General features: G+C 53.4%; 1 pseudogene; it reads right to left on the bottom strand.

Moving 5' to 3' along the window:
- Positions 1–1,188: 1,188 nt before the first annotated feature.
- The window catches only part of LOC102843315, a 32,413-nt pseudogene continuing 22,842 nt past the window's right edge, over positions 1,189–10,759 (bottom strand).

Genomic DNA, 10,759 nt, shown 5'->3' with positions numbered 1-10,759 from the left:
CCCAGCGATCCGAGGCCGGAGCCGGGGCGCGCCGCGCGGGGCTCCAGTTTCGCCAGCCCCGGTGCTATTTAAAGGTGTCAGGTGGCTCGGCGGTGGCTCCTGGCCCCGGGTCCTGGCGGCGGCGGTTGGAAGAGCCTAGGCAAGGGCGCGGATCCCGGACTGCGAGGGGAGGCGGAGAGACGGGGCAATTGACTATTGCTAACAAGTTAGCCTTGATCGAGGAGTAATCAATTATCTGCAGGCAGGCACTTCTGCGCTCTTTCTCTGCCGAGTCCTCTCTTCCTTCTCGCCTCTTCTCCTTTCTCTCTCTCCCTCCCTCCCTCCTCCCTCTCTCTTCTCTCTCCTGCGCTCCCCCCGTCTCTCTCCTTCTCTCCCTCTCCCTCGCCCTCTCTTTCACTCTCTGTCTGTCCAATGCAGGCGGCTCTAAGTTGGGAAGCTCATTAATTAGCGGGCCGGGGTAGGAGGAGCCGCTGGAATTAGCCTGCCTAATGCGCCTGTCAGTCCCGCCGCCGCGCGCCCGGCCGAGCTGTTTGTAAATTACATTAGCGGCGCCTTTATCGCGCCCGAACCTCCGGCCGCAGCGAGCCGCCCCCACCCCAAACTGCCGGCCGCGCTCCCGGCGCACCCTCCTCCCGCCCGCCCGACAGCGGTGGCAGCGCCGGCCCCAAGCTTCCGGACTCTCCTGTCCGGGATCTGGAGCCCCAGCCCCGGAGGGACGCGGCCGCCGCGCGGGCCAGGTAAGAGCAGGAGCTGCGGGGAGGGCCCAGGCGCCGCGCCGCGAGACACTTTACGGAGCTGAGACCGCGGACCCTGCGCCCTGGTCCTCAGACCCTCGGCTTCTTCTTCCCCAGCTCTGGGCCCCGCTCCCGAGGACAGAGACTCTGCGCCCTTCCCCCAGCCCCTGACCTGCGGGAGGTTGGAGGGCGACCCGGACCGGGCGCCTGGGACGCCAAGGCTTCGAGAGGAGGCCAATCGGACAATCGAAGGACTTTGTCTTCCTTTAGCGGAAAGTGCGAGAGGGGAGTTACTGGCGCCCCGGGACTCCTGTCCCCTGGCCCGAGCCCGAAGCGGCTGCCCTACCTCCTTCTGGTAAAACCGCGCGCGCTCTTTCCTCCCGCGCGGTCCTCAACCTGCCAGGGGCCACTGCTCGCCCGATGACAGGCGCCCGGAGGACGGCCGGGCCGAGCACTAGGGCTCGGGGCGGCTCCGGGCCTTCGCGCTTTGCTCTCCCCGGCCCTGGGCAGCCCCGCTGCCGGCCCCGCCCAGCCTAGCGCCGGCCTGGAGTGGCGAGCCCGGCCGACTCCAGCTGTTCCGGATGCGGGGTGGGGGCCAGGAGGGGCCGGGCCACCGCTGGGGCTTCGCTTTCAGGAACCTGCGGGGAGGCCCGTGGGAGAGAGGTTAGGAGTACTGGGGAGAGCTCGGCCCGGTCTCTGTACACCGGACGTGTGTTTTGTGCTCACCGGCACTTGAAGGGGTGTGTCTGTGTGAACGCGTTTTAATGTAAATGTTTGCGTGTGGCTCTCCATGTGCATCTTTGTGGCTATCCAGGCTCGTTTGAACCCTTGTCTGTGTCTCTCATTTCGTTGAGGCATCCCAGCCGAGCTGTGCGCAAGGCCCTCCTCTCTCTTGCTTTTGCCCTCCCTGATTTTTGTGGGCCCTGTCACTCCCTGACAAATTTTCCATTTCTACCCGTGGAAAACAGAGGGGAGGAGAGGGGGCCGGAAACCAGGAAGAAACAATCCTCCATCCCTGCAGCATGCAGGCTGCGCTGGCATCCCAGCCTTTCCATGGCTTTGTTTGTAAACACACAGACAAGAGAGAGCCATGGGGCAGTGGTGTTTGGACCAGAGAGGGACTCAAAGTGACCTGGAGAAATGTTGTTGGCCCAGCTCTGTGTCCCTGCCCTGTGCCTCAAGAGTAGGGGCTCCGTGAGTCAGAGGTCGGCAGAGTACTCCTTTTTCTCCACGCTTCGTTATTTGTTTGGGACTATGGCAAGAGCCATGAGGCTTTCTGGAGTCAAGGGGACAATATGAGGGGAAAGGATTCTTGTTTGGGGGTTCAGTACTGGCCACAGGCTGAGCCTTCTTGTGAGTTCTCTACCTTCCTCCATCTTTGCCCTGCACTTGAGAGGGGCAGACAGGATGTGCAGGGGGCAGGAAGGGGGGATGTGTGTATTTCATTTTCTACCGAGCTGAGACTCCTCCTTGGGTTAGTCCTGAGTGTGTGCTGATGTCCTGAGAGCCATGGGTTGGTACTGGATTTAGGGATGGGGAAGCCATCTAGAGGCCAGCAAAGAGGGACCAGAGAGGGGGCGCCCCAGTGCTGGACTCTCCAACTTGGAAGTTTTGGCTCCTCTTCACTTATTTCCTGCCCTAAAGATTCCCATCATAGCTTGTGGATCACCTTCGTTTCTGGCTATAACCTCAAATCTTCTCACCTTGCTCCTTAGGCAAACAGCTAACAGCTGAAGTCCCAGAACTTCAGCCATTGAAGAAAGAAACTCTAATCATGTTCCCATACTCTTCTTTGGTCTCCAAGCTGAGGCCCAAACCATTAAGAACCCCTCCACCTCTCACTCCCAGGTCAGGGTTACAGCGAGGCTGCAGGAAGGATGTTAGGAACAGAGCTAAGGTATAGATCCCCTCACTGAGATCTTTAGTACCTGACCCCAGGGATCAAAGTAGAGACTTCCTGAGGAGACAAACTAAGCCTGTCTGTTAGCTTTGGGATATGTGACAGGTGACAGTTCTACTCCATTGCCTCTTTTGCCACCATTGCTAAACCTTCTCTTCTTGCCTTCCCTGTACCGGCCACTGCCTTTTCCTGTTTCACCAACTGGTCCACCTCTCTGGACGGGTTGGGTTCACCTCAGGAAGAGGGCCAGGAAGCACACGGCATCACTTCAGTTGTTGTTTTACTGTTTGGGGTCCAGAAGGCACCTTCATCTGTTTCTAGATCATTTTCAAACCCAATCCAACTGTCCACCTACCCTTTCCCAGCCAGCCCCCCAAGGCTGGCATCTAAGCTCCTGTGAGCATCTCATGATTGAACAGTGGGTTATGTTTTAGATTTGTGGGTTTGATCTTTCCCCCCCAAAACTGAGGGATTCTTGAGGGCAGAGACTTTAAGTTAGGAATTTCTTTTGCCCTGACCTTCCTTCACAGGTCTGAACACTGGGTACTCGCTGAATATTGGTTGATTGAGTCTCCTTCTATCAAAAAGAAGTGAAAGATTGTGTGATGCAAAGGGCAGGGGGTGGGGTGTGTGACTTGGGCCTGCACTCTCCCCCCTCAAAGGAGGAATTTTGGAGAATTTGGAGAAGCAGAACAGGGAGTGATTTAGAGGTAATTGGGTGGAAGATGCCAAGAACTCTGCCAGTCGCCATGATGAGGGTGTGTGTGTGTGTGTGTGTGTGTGTGTGTGTGTGTGTTTTTAACCATTTCACCATATCTCACCCCTAGAGCCCAGTGCAGGGTAAAGAATACATAGTAGGGTGCCCCCTCCACAATCACCCAGGCTGACATCATCTCACCAGGAGCTCGAAGCAGCTGGTTCCTGGAATCTGCTTTGCAAAGGGGACACCTGACTTGAAAGTGGTGTCTGCACTGTGTACCGGCCCCAGAATTTCTGCTTGCTGTCTATCTCAGGTCCGACCTCCTCTAATGGAAGGGGAATCAGTTTAGGGAATCTCCCAGACAAAGAGGAGGGAAAGTATTACTTGAATTGGTAGGTTAAGGGGACCCTATAGACCCAAGCAAAACACCTTAGCTACTCCTTAGTACGAGAGAAGAGTTCATCTAAACCCCCTTAGGCTCCATCAGATTCAATCTAGATTGGTTTGGAAGCCCCGTTCCTTACCAGATTGCTCCGGTAAACATCAGCATTGGTTCTCAGAGCCGAGCCTCCTTTAGAGAAAAGAATCTGACATCATTTGAAACTAATGAACTTTCCAGCTCCACCCCCTTCCCCCAATCCATATTGTTTTGTTCTGTAGAGACCTGCTCCTCTGATACTCTACACGGGTTTGGACTACACTGAGGTAGACTCAATAGACCACCTCTTGCCATCCTGGCAAAGCTGGGGCAGCTTGCTTGGTTTTTATTTAGATCCGGCCCTGGGCCACTGCAGTAACAGCAACAATAACCACGACAATAAATATCCTAAGCCCTTACCACGTGTCTCACTCCAGGCTGAGTTTGAACACTGTTTTTCATTTCTCACTCACAACTCTGAGAGGCACAGAGAGACTGTGTAACCTGTTCAAGATCAAACAGTCTGTTTGAGATTTAAAGGCTTACACACACACACACACACACACTGGTCTGTTCTCCCAATCCCTATTCCATGGCTTCTTAATTAGGAGCCCCCAAGGTCTTTTTGAATGGCCTTAGGAGGAGCACTGATCTCAGAAGTGAGAGAGAGAGAGAGACAAAAAGACAGAGATAGCCCAGGTGAGCACATTTTATTGGGGGTTGGTGGGTGTGTTTAATTATTAAATAATTCATTTGTTTCTCAAGAGAGGCTGGCAATCTAGGTGAGAAGCAGAACTGTGAGGGAGGAATTTCCACCTCCTTCCACACTGCCAAGGGCAGGGAGGCAGTTGCTAAAAAAAAAAAAAATCCAAGGCAGGGCTTAGCTGCTTTGGACTTTCCATACTCTCTGCAGCCAGGCCCAGGTCTCAGGTCCTCTGCTGGCAAGAAGGAGGGCTGGTGGGGTCTGTAGCCAATGTACCCATTTAGGGAATAGTCCCTGCATAGGAAGTGAAACTCACGGAAGTCTGAGGAGGGCATAGGCAGAGACACAGAGGCTGAGAGACAGGCAGAGAAGGAAAGGGACACATTCCCCCCATGGGAACAGGTTCTGCAGCCCCCAGATCATCCTCCTTTTCTGTCCCTTCTCCTGTCACTCTTATTCTGTCTTTAGTGCTCAGCTCCAAGTTCACATCCTTCCCAAAGCCTTCCTTGATCCTCTGGGCTCCTTAGCACACTCTTCCAGGCATCATTGTCACACTGTTTGCCTAATTCTCCTATCTCTCTGCACTCGTCTGTGAACTTGATGGGGAAATACTCAAATCTCCTCTCCATCCCTCTAAGCCAGCCTGGCTTATACCTTAGTTTCCATCAGTATTTGTTGAATGAATAACTAAATGCATGAATAAGAGACAAAGAGTCAGGAAGTGGCTTCAGCCTGCACCCTAGCGGGGACAGAGAGCTGGGAGGTGAGGGCTGGGCCAACAGATGTGTGAGGCACCCCTCACATCCCTAACACCCCCAAAGGGCCACAGAGATGGACAACATTCCTTCATGCTCTGCGGCCATTTAGCTTGCTGGTTCTGAACAGTGATGGGAGTGATAAGGGCTTGAGTGGCAAGAGACTGGACTTCCCAACAACGCAGGGGGTCTAGGAAGAGAGAAGGAACTTGAGGGAGGGGCTGGAGCTTGGTTCTGTCGGAGTGAAGGTGGAACTTGAGTTACACCTTCAAGCACCAGGAGCATTTAGGGAAGTGCAGAGGCAGGAAGAGGATAAGCCGAGCAGGAAACACTGAGCACCAGCCTAAGGGGTTCCTCCGCGGATGCTTCCTCCCCTGTTACCTGGTCAGCGACCTCCATTCAGAAGTCTGTCTGCCTGAGGTTGCAGGGGTGTGTGGGGGGAGCGTATGGGCAGTGGTCAGCGGAACTCCTGGGCTGTGCCAGGTGGAGGTGTGGAAATGCAGGAGGGAGCGGGACACACGGCGAGCTAGGCAAGCTCGGCAAAGGCCTGAGTCAGGCTCCTCCGTAATAAACTGCGCTGAATAATTCAGCAGACGTGAGGGGGCTCATTGCATTAGCCTGCGCCACCATCTGGTCCTGTCCCTCCCAGGGGGCGGGAGCACAGTGCGTTTGAGGAAGCTGGGCCAGTAGACAACCCTCTCCCTGCCTGCATCCTGCATCCTGAGTCCCCTGCCGAATCCTGGGAGCCTTGAGGGTCTTCCGAGCCCTTGCGCCCCAAAATCGTTGGTCAGACGCCTAGTTGCCTCAAGATCCTGGGCAAGTGGAAGCAGGCCACAAAGTGGCCACACGGGGGGACACAGGTCTGCAGGCAGCCAGGCAGCCACAGGCCCCCACTACACGGAGAAGGCAGATACCTTGGCTCAGGCCTGAGCGCAAGCCCACTTCCTCCTCCCTGTGTCTTCCGGGCTGAGAGGCAGTTTCCTTGTAATGGAAGTGAGGCTCCCGATAAACTGTAGAAGGCCCTACCTTCTCTGACTCCCCAAGTTCTCAGGTCTCCAGGCCCAGGCCAGCAGTTCTTGGCTCCCTCGTGCTGGGCCTGGGCCAGGAGTTTCCTAAGCAGCACCAGAAGTCTTATTTCGTTTGAGCTCACCCCCTCCTGATGTTTGGCATTCCCCACACCTGGAGTTCCTGGTCTGGAGGGGTCGCACTGATTTCATCAAGCCCAGTCCCTCCCGCCCCTCCTCAGGTCCCCACACCCCTCCCAGGGTGAATCTCCCACCTAGATCCTCACACCTGCCCTCTCAGGTTGGCGGCTGAGGTGGACTGGCTCGAGCCAGGTCTTCAGGGCCTGTCTACACAGCCTGACCCCAAAACCCCACGGAGGGAAATCCCACCACTCACTTACTCTCCAGCCCTCCTTCAGCCGCTCCCCCTACCTTCTCTTCTCTGCGTTTTGTTAATTTTTCCCTGGTGGGTGCTCAAGGCCCAAACAGGAATCTCTGGCTCCTTGACCTTGACCGGCTCAAGGTGGACCCTGTGGTCTTGGGTAATCTCCTAACCTCTCCTGGCCTTGACCCTGGGGAAAAAGGCAGAAGGTTTAAGGAGGGCGAAGAGAGACAAAGTATTTTCTTTCGTTTCAGGAAGAGTTGCCTGCGTTGCGGTCTGAGGAGGAGGTAAGCCATGGGAGAATTCTAGGTTGAAATGACTACTTCAACAAATATTTAGAGATCAGATGCCAGATGCCTTTTCTTTCTTTCCTTCACAGCTGACAGGGTACCACCACTTGGAAACCTTCTCACCAAACCTCTCTACGGCTTCGTTTTACCAAAGAAACTGAGATTAAGATCTTGCCCTGCTTAAGAAAAAGGGGGGGGGGAGTGCATTGAGCCACTTAGTGCCACAGGAGGGATTCAAACTCAGTTTGCTCACCTTGGACTGGTAAATGAAGCCCTCAAAGGGCGGGTGATCTGAGCAGGAAGTGGCTGGGCTGAAGCTCCAGGAGCACCTTCTCCCTAACGCCTCCCTGTCCTTCATTGTCCTCTCCCTGTCCTTCCTCTCCAGTGCTGGGAAAACTTTGACATTATTCCTTTCAGGCTTTTTTCCAGGATTTTGGCTGTGCCCCGGAGACGGATGGAAGTTCCCTGCATGTTCTGGGGGAGGTCCCGGGGTGGGAGGTGGGAGCAATGCTCCCCAGAGCCCCCAGAGGAGGCAGGGTGGGGCCAAGGTAGAACGAACTGCCTGCTCCCCACTATGCTCAGCTTCTAGTCAATTTGTCCACCTTTGAGCCAGCCATGGCTGTCCTGGGTGGAGGCGAGGAGGGCAGAGATGCAGCACTTGCTGTCCCTGAGCAAGGAGGGCAGGGAGGGGCCAGGGCCTGGGACACCCTGGTCTGGAAGGGAAGCCTGAGTTCTGACTCCTGGTGGACCTCTTCTTGAGCCTGGGCCTCAGAGTCCCCTGGTGGCAGCCCTGACAGGCCACCGTCCCTCAGCCACAAGTCCTATTACATTGTATTTATGTTTCACTTTATTGTTTTTTTCCCTCCTTATTATTGTCTCACTCTGGGGGAGGAAAAGAATATAATATATTCATCTTTATTATACCAAATCTGTGTGAAGCATTTAATAAAACGCTGTTTCCCCACAGCCAGAGATATTAGTGTGAGCCATTCTTAAGTGAAGGCGCTCTGGTAGCGTGGTGCGTTAGGAAGTGGGCTGCCAACTGAAAGGTCAGTAGTTCGGATTCACCAGTCCCTCCATTGGTCCCAGAGAAAACCTGACGGAAGGTGGCCCAAAGTTGGGAGTGACATGGGGCTATTGCCTTCTGTGCTGAGTGCGGGGTCACCACAGAGCCTGCTGTTGGCAGGTCAAGGGAAGTGCAGGGCCCCACTGGCACCTGCCCTGCATTCACCTTGGGTCCCTCTCGTCCTTACATGTATCTTACATCCCCTTGGGCCCCAGCCTGGCGGGAGAGACTCTGGAAAACTGAGTTTAAGCCTCACCCCATCTCTAACCACTATAGGTTTCTATTTGCACCTATAAAAATGGGAAAATTCTGTTCCTGCCTCTCCAAAAGGCTGAAGAGGCTTTATAAACAGGAAAGGAATGAGGGTTTGCTGAGACAGGGTCCATGAGAGTCAGGAAGAAGTAAGACTACTGAAGGTGTTTCAACAACATAAGCTAAATAGGGACACCTACAGTGGCATCCACTTCCATAATAGCTTGTCTCCGGAAACCCTAGGAACCTGGAGAGAGGATGAAAGACACACAAGTGTTGAGGACTTTCCTTCATAGGGTTGCTATGAGTTGCCTGCGACTTGACAGCACTTAACAACAACAACAACAACCCCCATACACAAGCCAGGTGGGGAAGGGACAGAGTACAACCTCCAATTTGAGGGGACCCCAAAGGGCCTTGGCATGTCTGGGCCTCGTTCTGGCTGAAAATGACTGAGGAGCAATAGCTTCTGGGTAAGGTTCTTATCTTTCACGGCGTCTTCCCATAGTCCTCCTAGTTCAGAAATTAACTTATGCAGCCCCATTTTACAGCTAGTACACTGAGGCTGGGGAAAGCCAAGTGACTTGAGATGAGCTGATCTACTTAGCCAGGCAGATCGCACAGCACAGGTACTTTGCAACTCTTTTCCCCTATTGGCTGCTATTCCAAGTCAGTGCTTAGATCCGTGTGGGGGTGGAGGATGGCAGTTGGGGTTTGGGGGGGTAGGGATTATGATGGAGTGGGGATTAAGACTGCACTGTTCTAGGTAGGAAGTCAGACTCTTCTTCCTCCCTCCCCTACTCCTATTGCTCTCTGTTTTCCGCTCACCTGAAATTTTCCACGGTGGCACAGAGGTTAAACACTGAATTGCTAAGTCAAATATTGATGGTTTGCATCTGTGGGAGAAAGATAGAGCAGTGCTTCTGGGAAGACTGACAGCCCTGGAAACCCTAGGGGGCAGTTCTGCTCTGTCCTATCCGGTCACTATGAGTAGGGGTTGACCAGGTGGCAGTGGTTTGATTTGTGGTTATTTCATTGTGTTTTTGTTTTGTTTTTTAAAGTAAGCTTTGCTTAACATTCTGTTCTTAGCCACCTTACACCACACACACACACACACACACACACACACACACACACACGCGTGCGCAGAATGAGAAAGAGTGGCATTATGTTCCATAGCTACCGTCCAACGTCTTGAGGGCCCACTGCCTGAGTTCCTTTGGAGCCTAAATCTGGACACACCAGCCTTAGGTTTTTTCTGAGTAAGCAGGGAGGCTGTCTGGGAGAGATTCACAGTCAGCAGCTGAGCCAACCTGATTACTATAAAAAAAACTCACTGCTGTCCAGTTGGAACCAACTCATAGTGGACCCTCCAGTGGGTTTTCAGCAGGCTACATATCTCCTGAGAGGAGATTGCCATCTCTCTCCCGAGGAGCCACTGGTGGATCTGAACCGAACTCCGGGGAGGCTCTGCTTCTGAGTTAACAGCTATTGGTAGGTATCGTCAAATCAGAACTGATTCATAGCTGGCCCTCCAGCGGATTTTCAGAGGCTGTAAATCGCATGGGAAGAGGTTGACCTTGTCTTTCTCCCTCAGAACAGCCAGTGGAGTCAAACCAGTGCAGAGGCTCTGCCTTTGGCCGTGCAACTCCCTAATCCTCCTCTCAGTCCCTCCTTGGGGTGGTGGCTACCGGCCTATGGTAAAGATGAAGGCGGGTGCTTCTGCAGAGGCTTAGGGTGAGAGATCTGCTGTTTCCAACCTCAGGGCCGGTTCTGGAGGAGGACGCTGACAACCAGCTGACTAGCTGTGTGGCAGGGCGGGACTGGGGTGACGCTCATGAGGTACACACACAATAAACATGTGAAGGAAGAGCTCTTTAGGTTCTGTTAAAGCCTGTAAATTGTGTACCTGAAGCGCCTTACTTGCTTCATTCATTCTAATACCAGTTCTGTATGTGCTCCCAGGGGTGAGATCAGATCCAGGAAGTTGCTGAGTGGGGCCAGAGAGGCTGTTTTCAGCTTATTCTTGGGAACAGCTTTCTGGCAGGTAGAAATGCAAACAATGAAAGTGAGGCTACCCCTCGCTCCCACCAGAGGCAAAAGCAAGCAGGGCTTCGAACCTGCAGAGTAGGGTAATGCTCACATAGTCACCACTATCTTCATCGCTTTGCTATAGTTTACTTTGTGCCAAGCACAGTACTAGGAGCTGTACCTATATTATCGCATGCAACGTACAGAAAAATATTTTTTCCAAGGATGAACTATCAGAGTGTTTGCCCTTTCCAACTCTGAGAGTCTTTCTTTCACAAGACAGAGGGACCTTCTTGTGAGTTTTTGCAGAAAATTCTGTGGTTTTGTAAATGGACCTGACTCATAGTTTTTGTGAATGATAAAGCTATTTGAGGGCAATGTGTTGGTGCCTAAACTATTCCCCTCCCCACTCCATGACTGACGCAAGCCTAGGCACATAGCAGATTTTTAGATACTATAAATCATACAAGAAGAGACTGCCCATCTTTCTTTTTGTGAAGCAGCTGGTGGATTAGAACAGACTG

Source organism: Elephantulus edwardii, unplaced genomic scaffold (genome assembly GCF_000299155.1).
Source record: "Elephantulus edwardii isolate Elephantulus edwardi_28Jun2011 unplaced genomic scaffold, EleEdw1.0 scaffold00006, whole genome shotgun sequence".
NCBI classification, from domain to species: domain Eukaryota; kingdom Metazoa; phylum Chordata; class Mammalia; order Macroscelidea; family Macroscelididae; genus Elephantulus; species Elephantulus edwardii.
The sequence above is the reverse complement of the archived record's forward strand: the minus strand, read 5'-3'. Positions and strand labels throughout refer to the sequence as shown.